This window comes from Lepus europaeus, chromosome 4, assembly GCF_033115175.1.
Source record: "Lepus europaeus isolate LE1 chromosome 4, mLepTim1.pri, whole genome shotgun sequence".
In the NCBI taxonomy this organism is placed as follows: domain Eukaryota; kingdom Metazoa; phylum Chordata; class Mammalia; order Lagomorpha; family Leporidae; genus Lepus; species Lepus europaeus.
This window is the reverse complement of record NC_084830.1, coordinates 45,551,286-45,561,805: the sequence shown is the minus strand read 5'-3', so window position 1 is coordinate 45,561,805 and position 10,520 is coordinate 45,551,286. Positions and strand designations below refer to the sequence as shown.

Sequence of the window (10,520 nt, the reverse complement as noted above, 5' to 3'; positions counted from 1 at the left end):
GTAAGTGTGGCAGTGCTCGGTTATAAAACATGGAACCTCTGTCTATACAGGACTTGGAGGGAGGGGTCTTTCATATGCTGAGATGTGGGTACCAAGCTGAGTATCCATGGTAATCGCCCTCCCTTCCACACCACACCTGACTGTCCCAGGTGTCTCTCCTTTGCTGCTGAAGGATAGTTCAGATTCCTGATGGATCTCTGTCTTGTTTTGAAGCAGAACCTGAGCCAAAGACATCATCTTTGTCTACTCAGCTCGGGCTGGAGGTGCTGAGAGAGCCCTCAATGGCACCACACAGATGTGAAAAGCCCCGGCTTCTCCTCCCTCCGCAGTGCCTCTGGGTTCTTCTACCAGACCTTGTTTCAGGGACAAACAGGCAGAGGGGACCGATGACTGCAGTGTTGTGTGACAGTCACCTAGGAGACCAGCTGTGCCTCTCGATTCTGAGTGCAGTCCCAACTAAATGAGGCTTCTGTGCACCCTGTGTGGTGGGTGCACGCCTTCAGCATGGAGAAGGGAGACACTTGGAGCTTCCCCCTCCATCTGCACCATCTTAGACAGGAGGCACCTGGGGCCCAGAGAGATGACCATCCCAGAGCCAGTGCTGTCTCATTAGGACATAGCTCTCAACCCTGGGCTAAATCATTACAAGGTGCTATGTTTTTAAAAACTCCTTCAGAAATAAAATCACAAAATCCTCCTTGCTTTGGGGATGGGGCTGTTAGAAGGGGCACTGGACAAGGGCAGCCTCATTTGCCATTAGGATAGCATGGGATCCCCGAGGGGAGGTTAAGCTGCCGTGTGGGCTCCTTGGCTCCCAACTGCTCTAACTCTTGCATCTCCCTTGCTCCTGGGTATTGGTTGAGCAGCTGGGATTGGCAACAGCCAGAGATCTGGGGTTCCTAGAAGCGCTCTGTCCCATTTCCTGAGTATCCACAGCCCGATCCTGGCTGTTTCAGGCATTTGGGGAGTGAACCAGTGGACAGAAACTCTCTCTCTGTTTCTTTCATGCCATCTCTCCGAATTTCAAAAAAAAAAAAAAAATCAGAATAAATTTTTAAAAGCTCTTTTCTCTCAGTGTCCCAGTATTGCAGGGGATGGGCATGGGACGACACTCACTAAATAGCTACTTTTTCCTCCTCTGGGTCTTGAGTGCACGTCCCAAAGACTTGAGGCACGCAGTGCCTTCACTTCCACGATAGCCCCTGGGCACACGGTCCTGCTGGAATCCACCCCTGCAGCTTCTTGTTCCCAGCCCTCAGGGGCCCCTTCACCCCCTGCCTGCTCCCCAGCCCGGTTTTCCAATATTTCCTTCAATTCCAAGTGCCTGAGCCATTTCTCAAAACCTCTTTCCCCTAACTTTCTGTTGCTTGCAACCAAGGAACCCTAAAGGATGTGAATGCACAGATAATCCTCAGCAGATGTGGCCAAACCCAAAGGCATCACCTAGTGCCACCAAGAGAGGAAAAATGGTGAATGGGGTGGAGGTGGGGCGGTCTACAAGAGCAGGATCCAAGGAGCTGGCACAAAGGTGACATTCAGGATTGGAAAAAGCACTCATGGGGTCCACAAATGATGTAACACTTGAGCAAACACAGTGACAGGGTGCCCGTGGCACAAGTGGAACAGGTGCAAGGAGAGAAGAGGGCAGAACACATCCCGTGCTCCCTCTCTGCCGCTGCTGCTGCCTCATGACAGCCAGAGCAGGTCCTGACTCAGCTTCCTCTCCAGAACGGAGATCCTCTGACATCACCAGATGCAGCCCTGCACAAGCCAGCACACACCACCTCCTTCCCAGCTCTGGGCAGGGGCCAAGGGGAAACAGGATGGGGTATCTCAAGTGCCGAGAACAAAGCAAAGCCGAAGAGAACCTCTGGCTGCCTCGTACCCTCACAAGCGGCCTCCCCTGAGTGCCCAAGCCCAGACCTTCCACTGGGCACACCTTGGTCCACAGCAGCTTTGGCTTCCAAGTCCCTTTTCCCCTCCCCAGCCCAGCTTACTAAAAAAAAAAAAAAAAAAAATCCCACTTTGATGTTTACTCCATTTCCCGCTGGGCCACAGTGGCCACATCTGAGCTTCATGCTTTCATTGGGACCGTGATTGGAATGCTCCGGATTAGTGATTCCCATAGAGATTTGAGCAAAACAACAAATCCAAGTAAATTGTTTCTGACAAAACTCTGGCAAAAAAAAAGAAAAAAAAAATAGGGAAGAGAGCCGACTGCATATTATAATCCTCATAGTGCAAAGTAGAGGTGACAGTAATTGGTCTGGTGGTCCACAGCCATCAGGGACAAAGGCAGGATAGGTCCATGCCTGCCTCCTCCTTCACCAGGCATTGGAAGCAAGGCCTAGGAAGGGTTTGTTCAAGGTTCCAGCTGCTAGCTCCCAGGCGAGGAGGGAATCTTGGGGGAAAACGTTACAATGCGATTGTGCCAAGCTTCTCTTTTCAATATAAGATTTACAGAACATTAAGCACCATGCACAGCCAGCTCTGGATAGGGCTCCCACTGGAGAGGGCCGAGAAGAGCTTCAGTCTGAGCTTTCTCCCCACGGCCCTCGGAAGCATCACCTTCCAAGGGGAACGCTGTGTCGGGGGTTTGGCAAGGAGGAGGCATTTCCTTCTGAAGGAAAGAAAATACATGCTTCGGTGGCTGTGGCTCAGGTAGCACTGCTTCCCAGAGGAAATGAAAGTCTTTGAAAGGAATGTTTGTCTCATGCAGTATAAATAATGTTGATTTGTTTATGTCTTAACCTCTGTTTGGTGCTTAATGAGCAAAAATATATCATGTAAGACTGGGAGCACACTGAATTCTTTTTAGTGGGCCACGCTGGGATAAAGATGAAAAGAAGAGAGGCCCATTGTGGCTCTGATGAAATACAGTGTTCTCAACTCAGCTAATCAGAAATGTGGATGACTCAGGTTAGTCCTAGGATATATCAGCTCTTTCCTTGGGATTTTTCTTTTTTCCTTCTTGCAAATCATAATGCCTGGAAATTACATTTAAAAAAAAAAATTTTCATGCATTTGAAAGGCAGGGCAACATAGAGATAAAGAAAGAGAGACTTTTCCATCTGCTGGTTTATTCCCCAAATGTCCGCAGCAGCCAGAGCAGTCTGAAGCTAGGAGGCAGGAATATATCTGAGTCTCCCCGGCGGGTGGCATGGACCCAAGTACTTCAGCCATCATCTGCCGTCTCCCAGGCTCATTAACGGGAAGCTCAAAGGAAGCAGAGGAACTGGGACTCAAACCAGGCATTCAGAAATGGGATGCTGGCATCCCAAGCAGCAGCTTAACCCATTGTGCCACAACGCCTGGCCCTGGACATTTTAAATTACTTCTTAGCATCTGAAAAGTGATTATATGATTTGCTTTGGATATTGTGTGATATAGTGCAGTTGGCCAAGTTCCTTGATTTGATTTCAGAACCAACTTCAGTAGTTACTGGCTGTTGCATCTTGGGAGAACCATTTTAGTGCTCAAACCTCAGTTACGGCAGGTGCGAGAGGGAGGGTGAAAAGACCAAGCTCATGCCAGGACTACTATGGAAATCAAATGAAATAATGAATAAAAAGTGCCTTGAGACATATCAGGCATGAATCAATTATGAGAAAGATGGAAAATGGAGCTAAGTTGTATTGTGTGCTCAGACCCCTTGCGAGTTGTCTCTGGCAACAGCTTCCTGACCCCCGCTCTACACTTTCGATCTTGTCACCTTCCCCAGTGACACCCAAAATGACATAAATCATATCATTTCCAGTTCTAAACCCTCCACTGTTTTCCCGTGGCAAGTGTAATTAATGGGATCCTTGCCATGATGTAGGGGATTCTGTCTGACCCGCCCCTCCTTCCCAGCCCTGTGCAGTGCCCACCACTCAGATTTTGTTTAGCCACACTATTCTTCCTCCAGTTCTTTGGCCATGCTCAACTCCCTTCTGCCTCAGGACTTATGCACATACACTCCCTCTTCCTGGGAGTCTTTTCTTCCTTTCTGAACCCAGCCAATTGCCATCCTCCTTTTCAATTTGTATCTCACGTCCTCAGCCTGTCTGCTGAACTGAGCGGACAGGTTGTGTGATGTGCCTCTCCCGGTGGTCCTGCTCTCAGCCTCCACCACCACCCCCGTTACACCCGGGATGTTCAGTGCACTCCTGTTTCACAGCAATGCGCACTTCTGTAGTGGTTTGTTTGCTAAACGTCCATCTTCTCTACGAGGTCATCAGGGTAGGGACCATGATTCTCCCGCTTAACTATCATCTTCAACACCTGCAGCAGCACCTGCTTACAGAAGCACTCCGTGGGTGTGTATGGACTGACTCTCCATGAAGTATGAGTGCATGTCACACCATCTCGATCCAGTGTCACTAAACAGGCATGAACGTGGAGGCTTTTGCAAGTGTGAGCGTACGTCGTCACATGTTTATTTAAAAAAATGGAATGCAAAGATAAGTTTATTTTGGTGCAAAAAAGTTTGACGTCTACCTATGTTTTCTTCATACTATGCATTTTTCATGAGCTTTTTGAAGATACCTCATAGGCATAAATTTCAAATTTTTTTTGCACCAAAATAAACTTGCCTTTAAGTTCCATTTTCCCAGCATGTTTCCAAGCACCCTCCTGTCTCAGCAGCTGCCCACTGTCCATCTCCATCCTCACTGCCAGCATTGACAGGGAAACGTAGAAGCCCTGGGATGCCACAGGCCAGATGCAGAGGACTCTAGAGGAAGAAGGTCAGTGGGGCCTGAAAACTGAACCCTGCTCTCTGCCGCTGGGACACTTCCCTTGCCATTAGAACTAATTAGCTCCTCTCTACAGAAATGAATTATTCCAAGGAAACATATGAGAGCAGAGTCTGAAGTCTTAAAGATCTGAATTTTAATCCTGCCCTATCACAGGCCAGCTGGTGATTACTGGTGAGTAATTAGAAATTGGGTTGTCCTTTAACTTTGCTGGGATATTTTTTAATTAAGCAAAGCACTCCGTAAGATTAACCCTGAGCTCTAGAAGAAGCAGCCTCTAGTAAAATGGCTAGCATTATTATTATGCAGCTGATTAATAGTTCTCTCAAAGCGGGCAGTCACCATTGCATCTGTCTCACTTGGTCCTTAGGCTGTAGTGATCTTCAGACATAACTTGTTGATTAACCAATCACAAAGGATTTAGGAGCAGGAGTTGAGGATGCCCACGCTGTGGTTTGCATAATATTAAAATAAATAATCCTAGCAAGTGCAGAGCTGTTGTTTGATGAGACCTCATTCATTCACTGATTCTTGTCTAATGCCTGCCTTCCCTGCGCCAGGGACTGTGGTACATGTTGGCAAAGACGTGGTTCTGGCCTTTGAAGACTTTACAAGCTACTGCAGGGAGTCTGGGGAAAGGGAATGCCCATATGCAAGCCAAGAGTTGCAAGCAGGGAGTTTGGTCAGCCCTGATGGAGACAGGAACAGCGGCCCACAGCAGCTCCAGGGCAGGCTGATCTACACAGATTTTCAGGGACACCATCTCCAACAAGGTCATGCCGAGTCTGCTGAGGGAGATCCTCCAGGGAGGGAAGACTGTCTGGAGCTATCCATAGGCAGGCGGAGCCAATCTCATCCCTTCTGTCTGCAAGTTGTTTGCTTCAAGTCCCTGAGTCCCCTGTCATCAGAGAGCACGCAGGCCCACCCTGGTCCCCTCCCTGGAAGGAGAACAGACAGGACTGTGTGTAGAACATCAGCCCTTCCTTATCTCGGGGGCTTCTCAGTAGGAGGCTCGTGGGCAGCAACATGCCTCCAGATTCCTCCTGAATGTGTGGGATTTGGCAGCGTATTTTTCTTGCCTGCATGCTTCTTCACTTTAGATGAACTGTAATTCTTGGGTCTCTGACTTGCTTACATTCCTCAAAATGCCACTCTTTGTTCAAGGTACAAGGAGCCTCCAGATGCTTTTCGTTCCAAGGATGGGAGAGTTTTGAATCCCTGAAGTCCAAAATGTGATCCAGACCTGAACCTGGAAAATCAGAGAAAGTCTGAGTTATACAAGGTGCTTCAAAAAATGCACAGAGAAACGGAATTTGAATAATAAATTTGGGGCCGGTGCTGTGGTGCAGTGGGTTAAAGCCCTGGCCTGCAGAGCCGGCATCCCAAATGGGCGCCAGTTCTGGTCTCAGCTGCTCCTCTTCTGATCCAGCTCTCTGCTATGGCCTGGGAAAGCAGTAAAAGATGGCCCAAGTCCTTGGGCCCCTGCACCCACGTGGGAGACCTGGAAGAAGCTCCTGGCTCCTGGCTTCGGATCGGCACAGCTCTGGCCATTGTGGTCCTCTGGAGAGTGAACCAGCGGATGCAAGACCTCTCTCTCTGTCTCTACCTTTCTCTGTAACTCTTTCAAATAAATAAAATAAATCTTAAAAAATAAATTAATAATAAATTTAATTTGGTGCAAAAAAATGGAAATCTATGCATAGTGTCTTCATAATATACATTTTTCCATTAACTGTTTGAAGACTCCTCACATGCGTTGATTTCCAAAATTTTTTGCACCAAAATAAATCTATCTTTAACTTCTATTTTCGTGAACTTTCTGCAGTGCCCTCACACATACACTCCCATCTCTGACTCTGCGATTTCCCCAGGGCTCGTGAGGAGACGGTACAATAGTGCAGGAGTGAAGTGGACAGTGAGTTGGAGCTGACTGTGACCATCACACCTGCCTTGGCCTTTGTTGCTTACTAAATCTTGATGGAGTTCTGGAGAGGGTGCATATGATGAGAAATTTTCTGATAAGCTTCCTGGAGGAAGGATTAGAGCCAGGGACAAGAAGGACAGAGCTAAAGAGGTCCACGTTAGAAATGGACAGAAACTTAGGGATAAAGGAACAACACAGGAGAGGAGCTTGGCGCAGGAAAGGGGAGGACCAAGCCCCGTGGAAGCGGCCAAATAATTCAGAAACAAGACGGTATCACACTGTGCTGTGAATCCTTTTCTGATGCTATGGTATAAGTCATTTCATTTCTCAAACCTTCAGTGAAGTCATCTATACACACACACAAATGCCTGTGTGAGAGGTGTGTGGGAGAAAAATTAGTGACCAAGTGCCACATGTGGGTGAGACAACGCCTAGACTAATCATTTTAGTGGAAGCAGGAACTCGCAACCTAGGGTCACCACAGGCATGTAACTTACTCAGAAATTCCCAGGAATTGAATATTCCATAATCTGTCAAGCACGGAAACATCGTCTGAGTGTCCTCTCCTCCTTGAAAACTCGTGTTGAAAGTGTAGCCCAGTGCAACAGTATTGGATGGTGGGATTATTGCCACTGTAAAAAAGTCAGTGAGGGACGAGCGCTGTGGCGCAGCTGTTTAAGCCATTGCCTGCCACGCCAGCAGCCCATATGGGTGCTGGTTCAAGTCTCAGCTGCTCTACTTCCAAGCCAATTCCACGTTAATACACCTGGGAAAGCAGAAGAGCATGGCCTTAGTGCTTGGAACCCCCCTTCCATGTGGGAGACCCAGATGGAGCTCCTGATTCCTGGCTTTAGTTTGGCCCAGTCCTGGCCAATGTAGCCATTTGGGAAATAAACCAGCAGATGGAAGATCGATCTCTCTCTCTCTCTCTCTCTCTCTGTGTAACTCTGCCTTTCAAATAAATGAACAAATTTTTTTAAAAAAATGAATCAGTTAATGCCACTATTTTCATTTTTTCGCCCAGAAACCTTTTATTTAAGGAATACAAACTTCATGCTTTTCATAAATACAATTTTAGGCACATAGTGATTCTTTCCATCATACCCAACCTCCCACTCACACTCACACCTTTCTTCCTCCTCCCTTTCCTGTTCTCATTCTTATTTTTTACTAAGATCTATTTTCAATTAACTTTATGCATATATGATTAACTTTATACTAAGTAAAGAGTTCAACAAATAGTATGAAAAAAGAAAAAACTGTTCCTCAACAATCAAGACAAGGGCTGTTCAAAGTCACTGCATCTCAAAGTGTCAATTTCACTTCTATAGATTACCTTTTAGGTGCTCTATTAGTTATCACAGATCAGGGAGAAGACAGATCAGGGAGAAGACGTGGTATTTGTCCTTTTGGGACTGGCTCATTTCACTAAGTATGGTGTTTTCCAGTTTCATCCATTTTGTTGCAAATGACCGCTGTGTAGTATTCCATACTGTACATATCCCATAATGTCTTTATTCAGTCTCCAGTTGATGGACATTTAGGTTGATTCCATGTCTTAGCTATTGTGAATTGAGCTGCATAAATGTGGGGGTGCAGATAACTCTTTCATGTGCTGATTTCATTTCCCTTGAGTAAATTCCCAGGAGTGGGGTGGCTGGGTCGTACGGTAGGTCTATGTTCAGATTTCTGAGGTATCCCTATACTGTCTTCCATAAGGCTGTACCAGTTTATATTCCCACCAACAGTGGATTAGGGAACCTTTTTTTCCCACATCCTTACCAGCATTTGGCTGTTTGTTGATCTCTGTATGAAAGCCATTCTAATGGGGATGAGGTGAAACCTCATTGTGGTTTTGCTTTGCATTTCTCTGAGGGCTAGTGATCCTGAGCGTTTTTTCATTTATCTGTTGGCCATTTGGATTTCCTCTTTTGAAAAATGCCTGTTTAAGTATTCTTTTTTTTTTGACAGGCAGAGTTTGACAGTGAGAGAGAGAGACAGAGAGAAAGGTCTTCCTTTTGTTGGTTCACCCCCAAAATGGCCGCTATGGCCAGCGCTGCACCAATCCGAAGCCAGAAGCCAGGTGCTTCTTCATGGTCTCCCACGTGGGTGCAGGAGCCCAAGCACTTGGGCCATCCTCCATTGCCCTCCTGGGCCACAGCAGAGAGCTGGACTGGAAGAGGAGCAACCGGGACTAGAACCTGGCGCCCATATGGGATGCCGGTGCCGCAGGCCGAGGATTAACCTAGTGAGCCAGGACGCCGGCCCCTGTTTAAGTATCCTGCCCATTTCTTAACTGGGTCATTTGTTTTGTTATTGTTGAGTTTCGTGATCTCTTTATATATTCTAGTTATTAATCCTTTATCAGCTGCATAGTTCGCACAGCTCTCATGTTACAGCTCTCAGTGTCACAGCTCCCTCCTCTCTGTTGGGTCACAGCTTCTCCCCTCTGCCAGGTTTGTCGAGTGTTGCTGCCTTCTGGGTTACAGCTTCTCTCTCTGTTGGCTCCGTCCAGGAATGCTGCTCTCTTCTGGGTTGCTGCTTCTCTGCTGTGTTGGGTTCTTTGTCTCATGACCACAAAGAATGGGGCACATAGACAAGGAAGGAGTGAGCAAAGGTCTCCAGCAGCCGGGAGGGACTTCCTGTCCTAAAGGGCTGGCTGCCCCGGAGGGCTACTTGCCCTGAGCTGTTTCTCAAACTGCCTGGCTCAGACATTTATGGGTTTCTAAAGCAGGAAATTTTCTCTGATTGATTGATATGTATGCTAATGAGATATGTTATGTGAACCACTCAAGGAACTGCCATTGGAGAAGCCTGTTCCAGACAGAAGTGTGCAGAGTGCTCAGTCAGGTCCCTCCGGCACACTCAACAACATCTGAAAATTACATTATGGGCCAGTTCTGTGGCCCAGTGGGTTAAAGCCCCAGTCTGCAGCACTGGCTTCCCAAATGGGCACCAATTCGAGTCACAGCTGCTCCTCTTCCAATCCAGCTCTCTGCTATAGCCTGGGAAAGCAGAAGAAGATGGCCCAAGTCCTTGTGCTCCTGTACCCACATGCGAGACTGGGAAAAAGTTCCTGGCTCCTGGCTTTGGATCAGTTCAGTTCCAGCCATTACGGTCATTTGGAGGGTGAACTAGCAGAATGGAAGACTTCTCTCTCCCTGGCTCCACCTCTTTCTATAACTCTGTCTTTCAAATAAATAAAATAATTCTTTTTTTAAAAAAAGATTACATTGTGTATATTTTCCCCATCTCCTGTCTCCCTCTCCCTACAGGCTCCTGGAGAGTAAGTGATGTGTGCGTGTGTGTGTTTTTATGTGTTTTTTCTTTCCTATGTTTACTTTCCTCCCCAGGGTCCCCTGAAGTCCCTATCAAAGACACCCCAATGAACATCTAGGCTTTACACTTCTATTATCTCATTTGATCAGACAATAAACAGAAATAATTATCCTTCTCTTCCAAATGTTCAGAGTCTATTCTTTCCAAAAGTGCCCAACTTAAAGAGTAACACATCCAGAATTTGAATTCAAGTCTTTTAGGAACATTCTCTTTGGAGATTATTACAGGCTCACAGGAAGTTTTAAAGATAGTAGAGTAGCCAAGCAAATCCTTCACCCAGCTTCCGCAACTTTAGGAAATTCTTCTGCGATTAAATGTTCTCCCTACCACCCACTGCATCTGGGGATAGAGTTAAGCCACAGAGACTGGAACTTATGCTAGAAGAGCCCTTTTAGGTTTATATATTGGCAGGCACTGGGTCTCTTGCTGGAAACCAGAAAGAAAGCAGATTAAAAAAAAAATAAAAAAGTTCAGCTCAAAGAAGTTCAAGGCCCACAGCAGTGGCTGTGAGCCCTAGGAGC

General features: G+C 46.9%; 1 protein-coding gene across 3 annotated transcripts in view; it reads right to left on the bottom strand.

Annotated features, from left to right (window-relative positions):
- Positions 1–4,884: 4,884 nt before the first annotated feature.
- Positions 4,885–10,520, bottom strand: part of TSPYL5 (TSPY like 5) — a 57,143-nt gene continuing 51,507 nt past the window's right edge. For all 3 annotated transcript variants that reach the window (XM_062188200.1, XM_062188201.1, XM_062188202.1), the window contains exon 2: positions 4,885–5,985. The gene's annotated coding sequence lies outside the window, so the exon portion shown is untranslated. The remainder of the gene's footprint in view (positions 5,986–10,520) is intronic.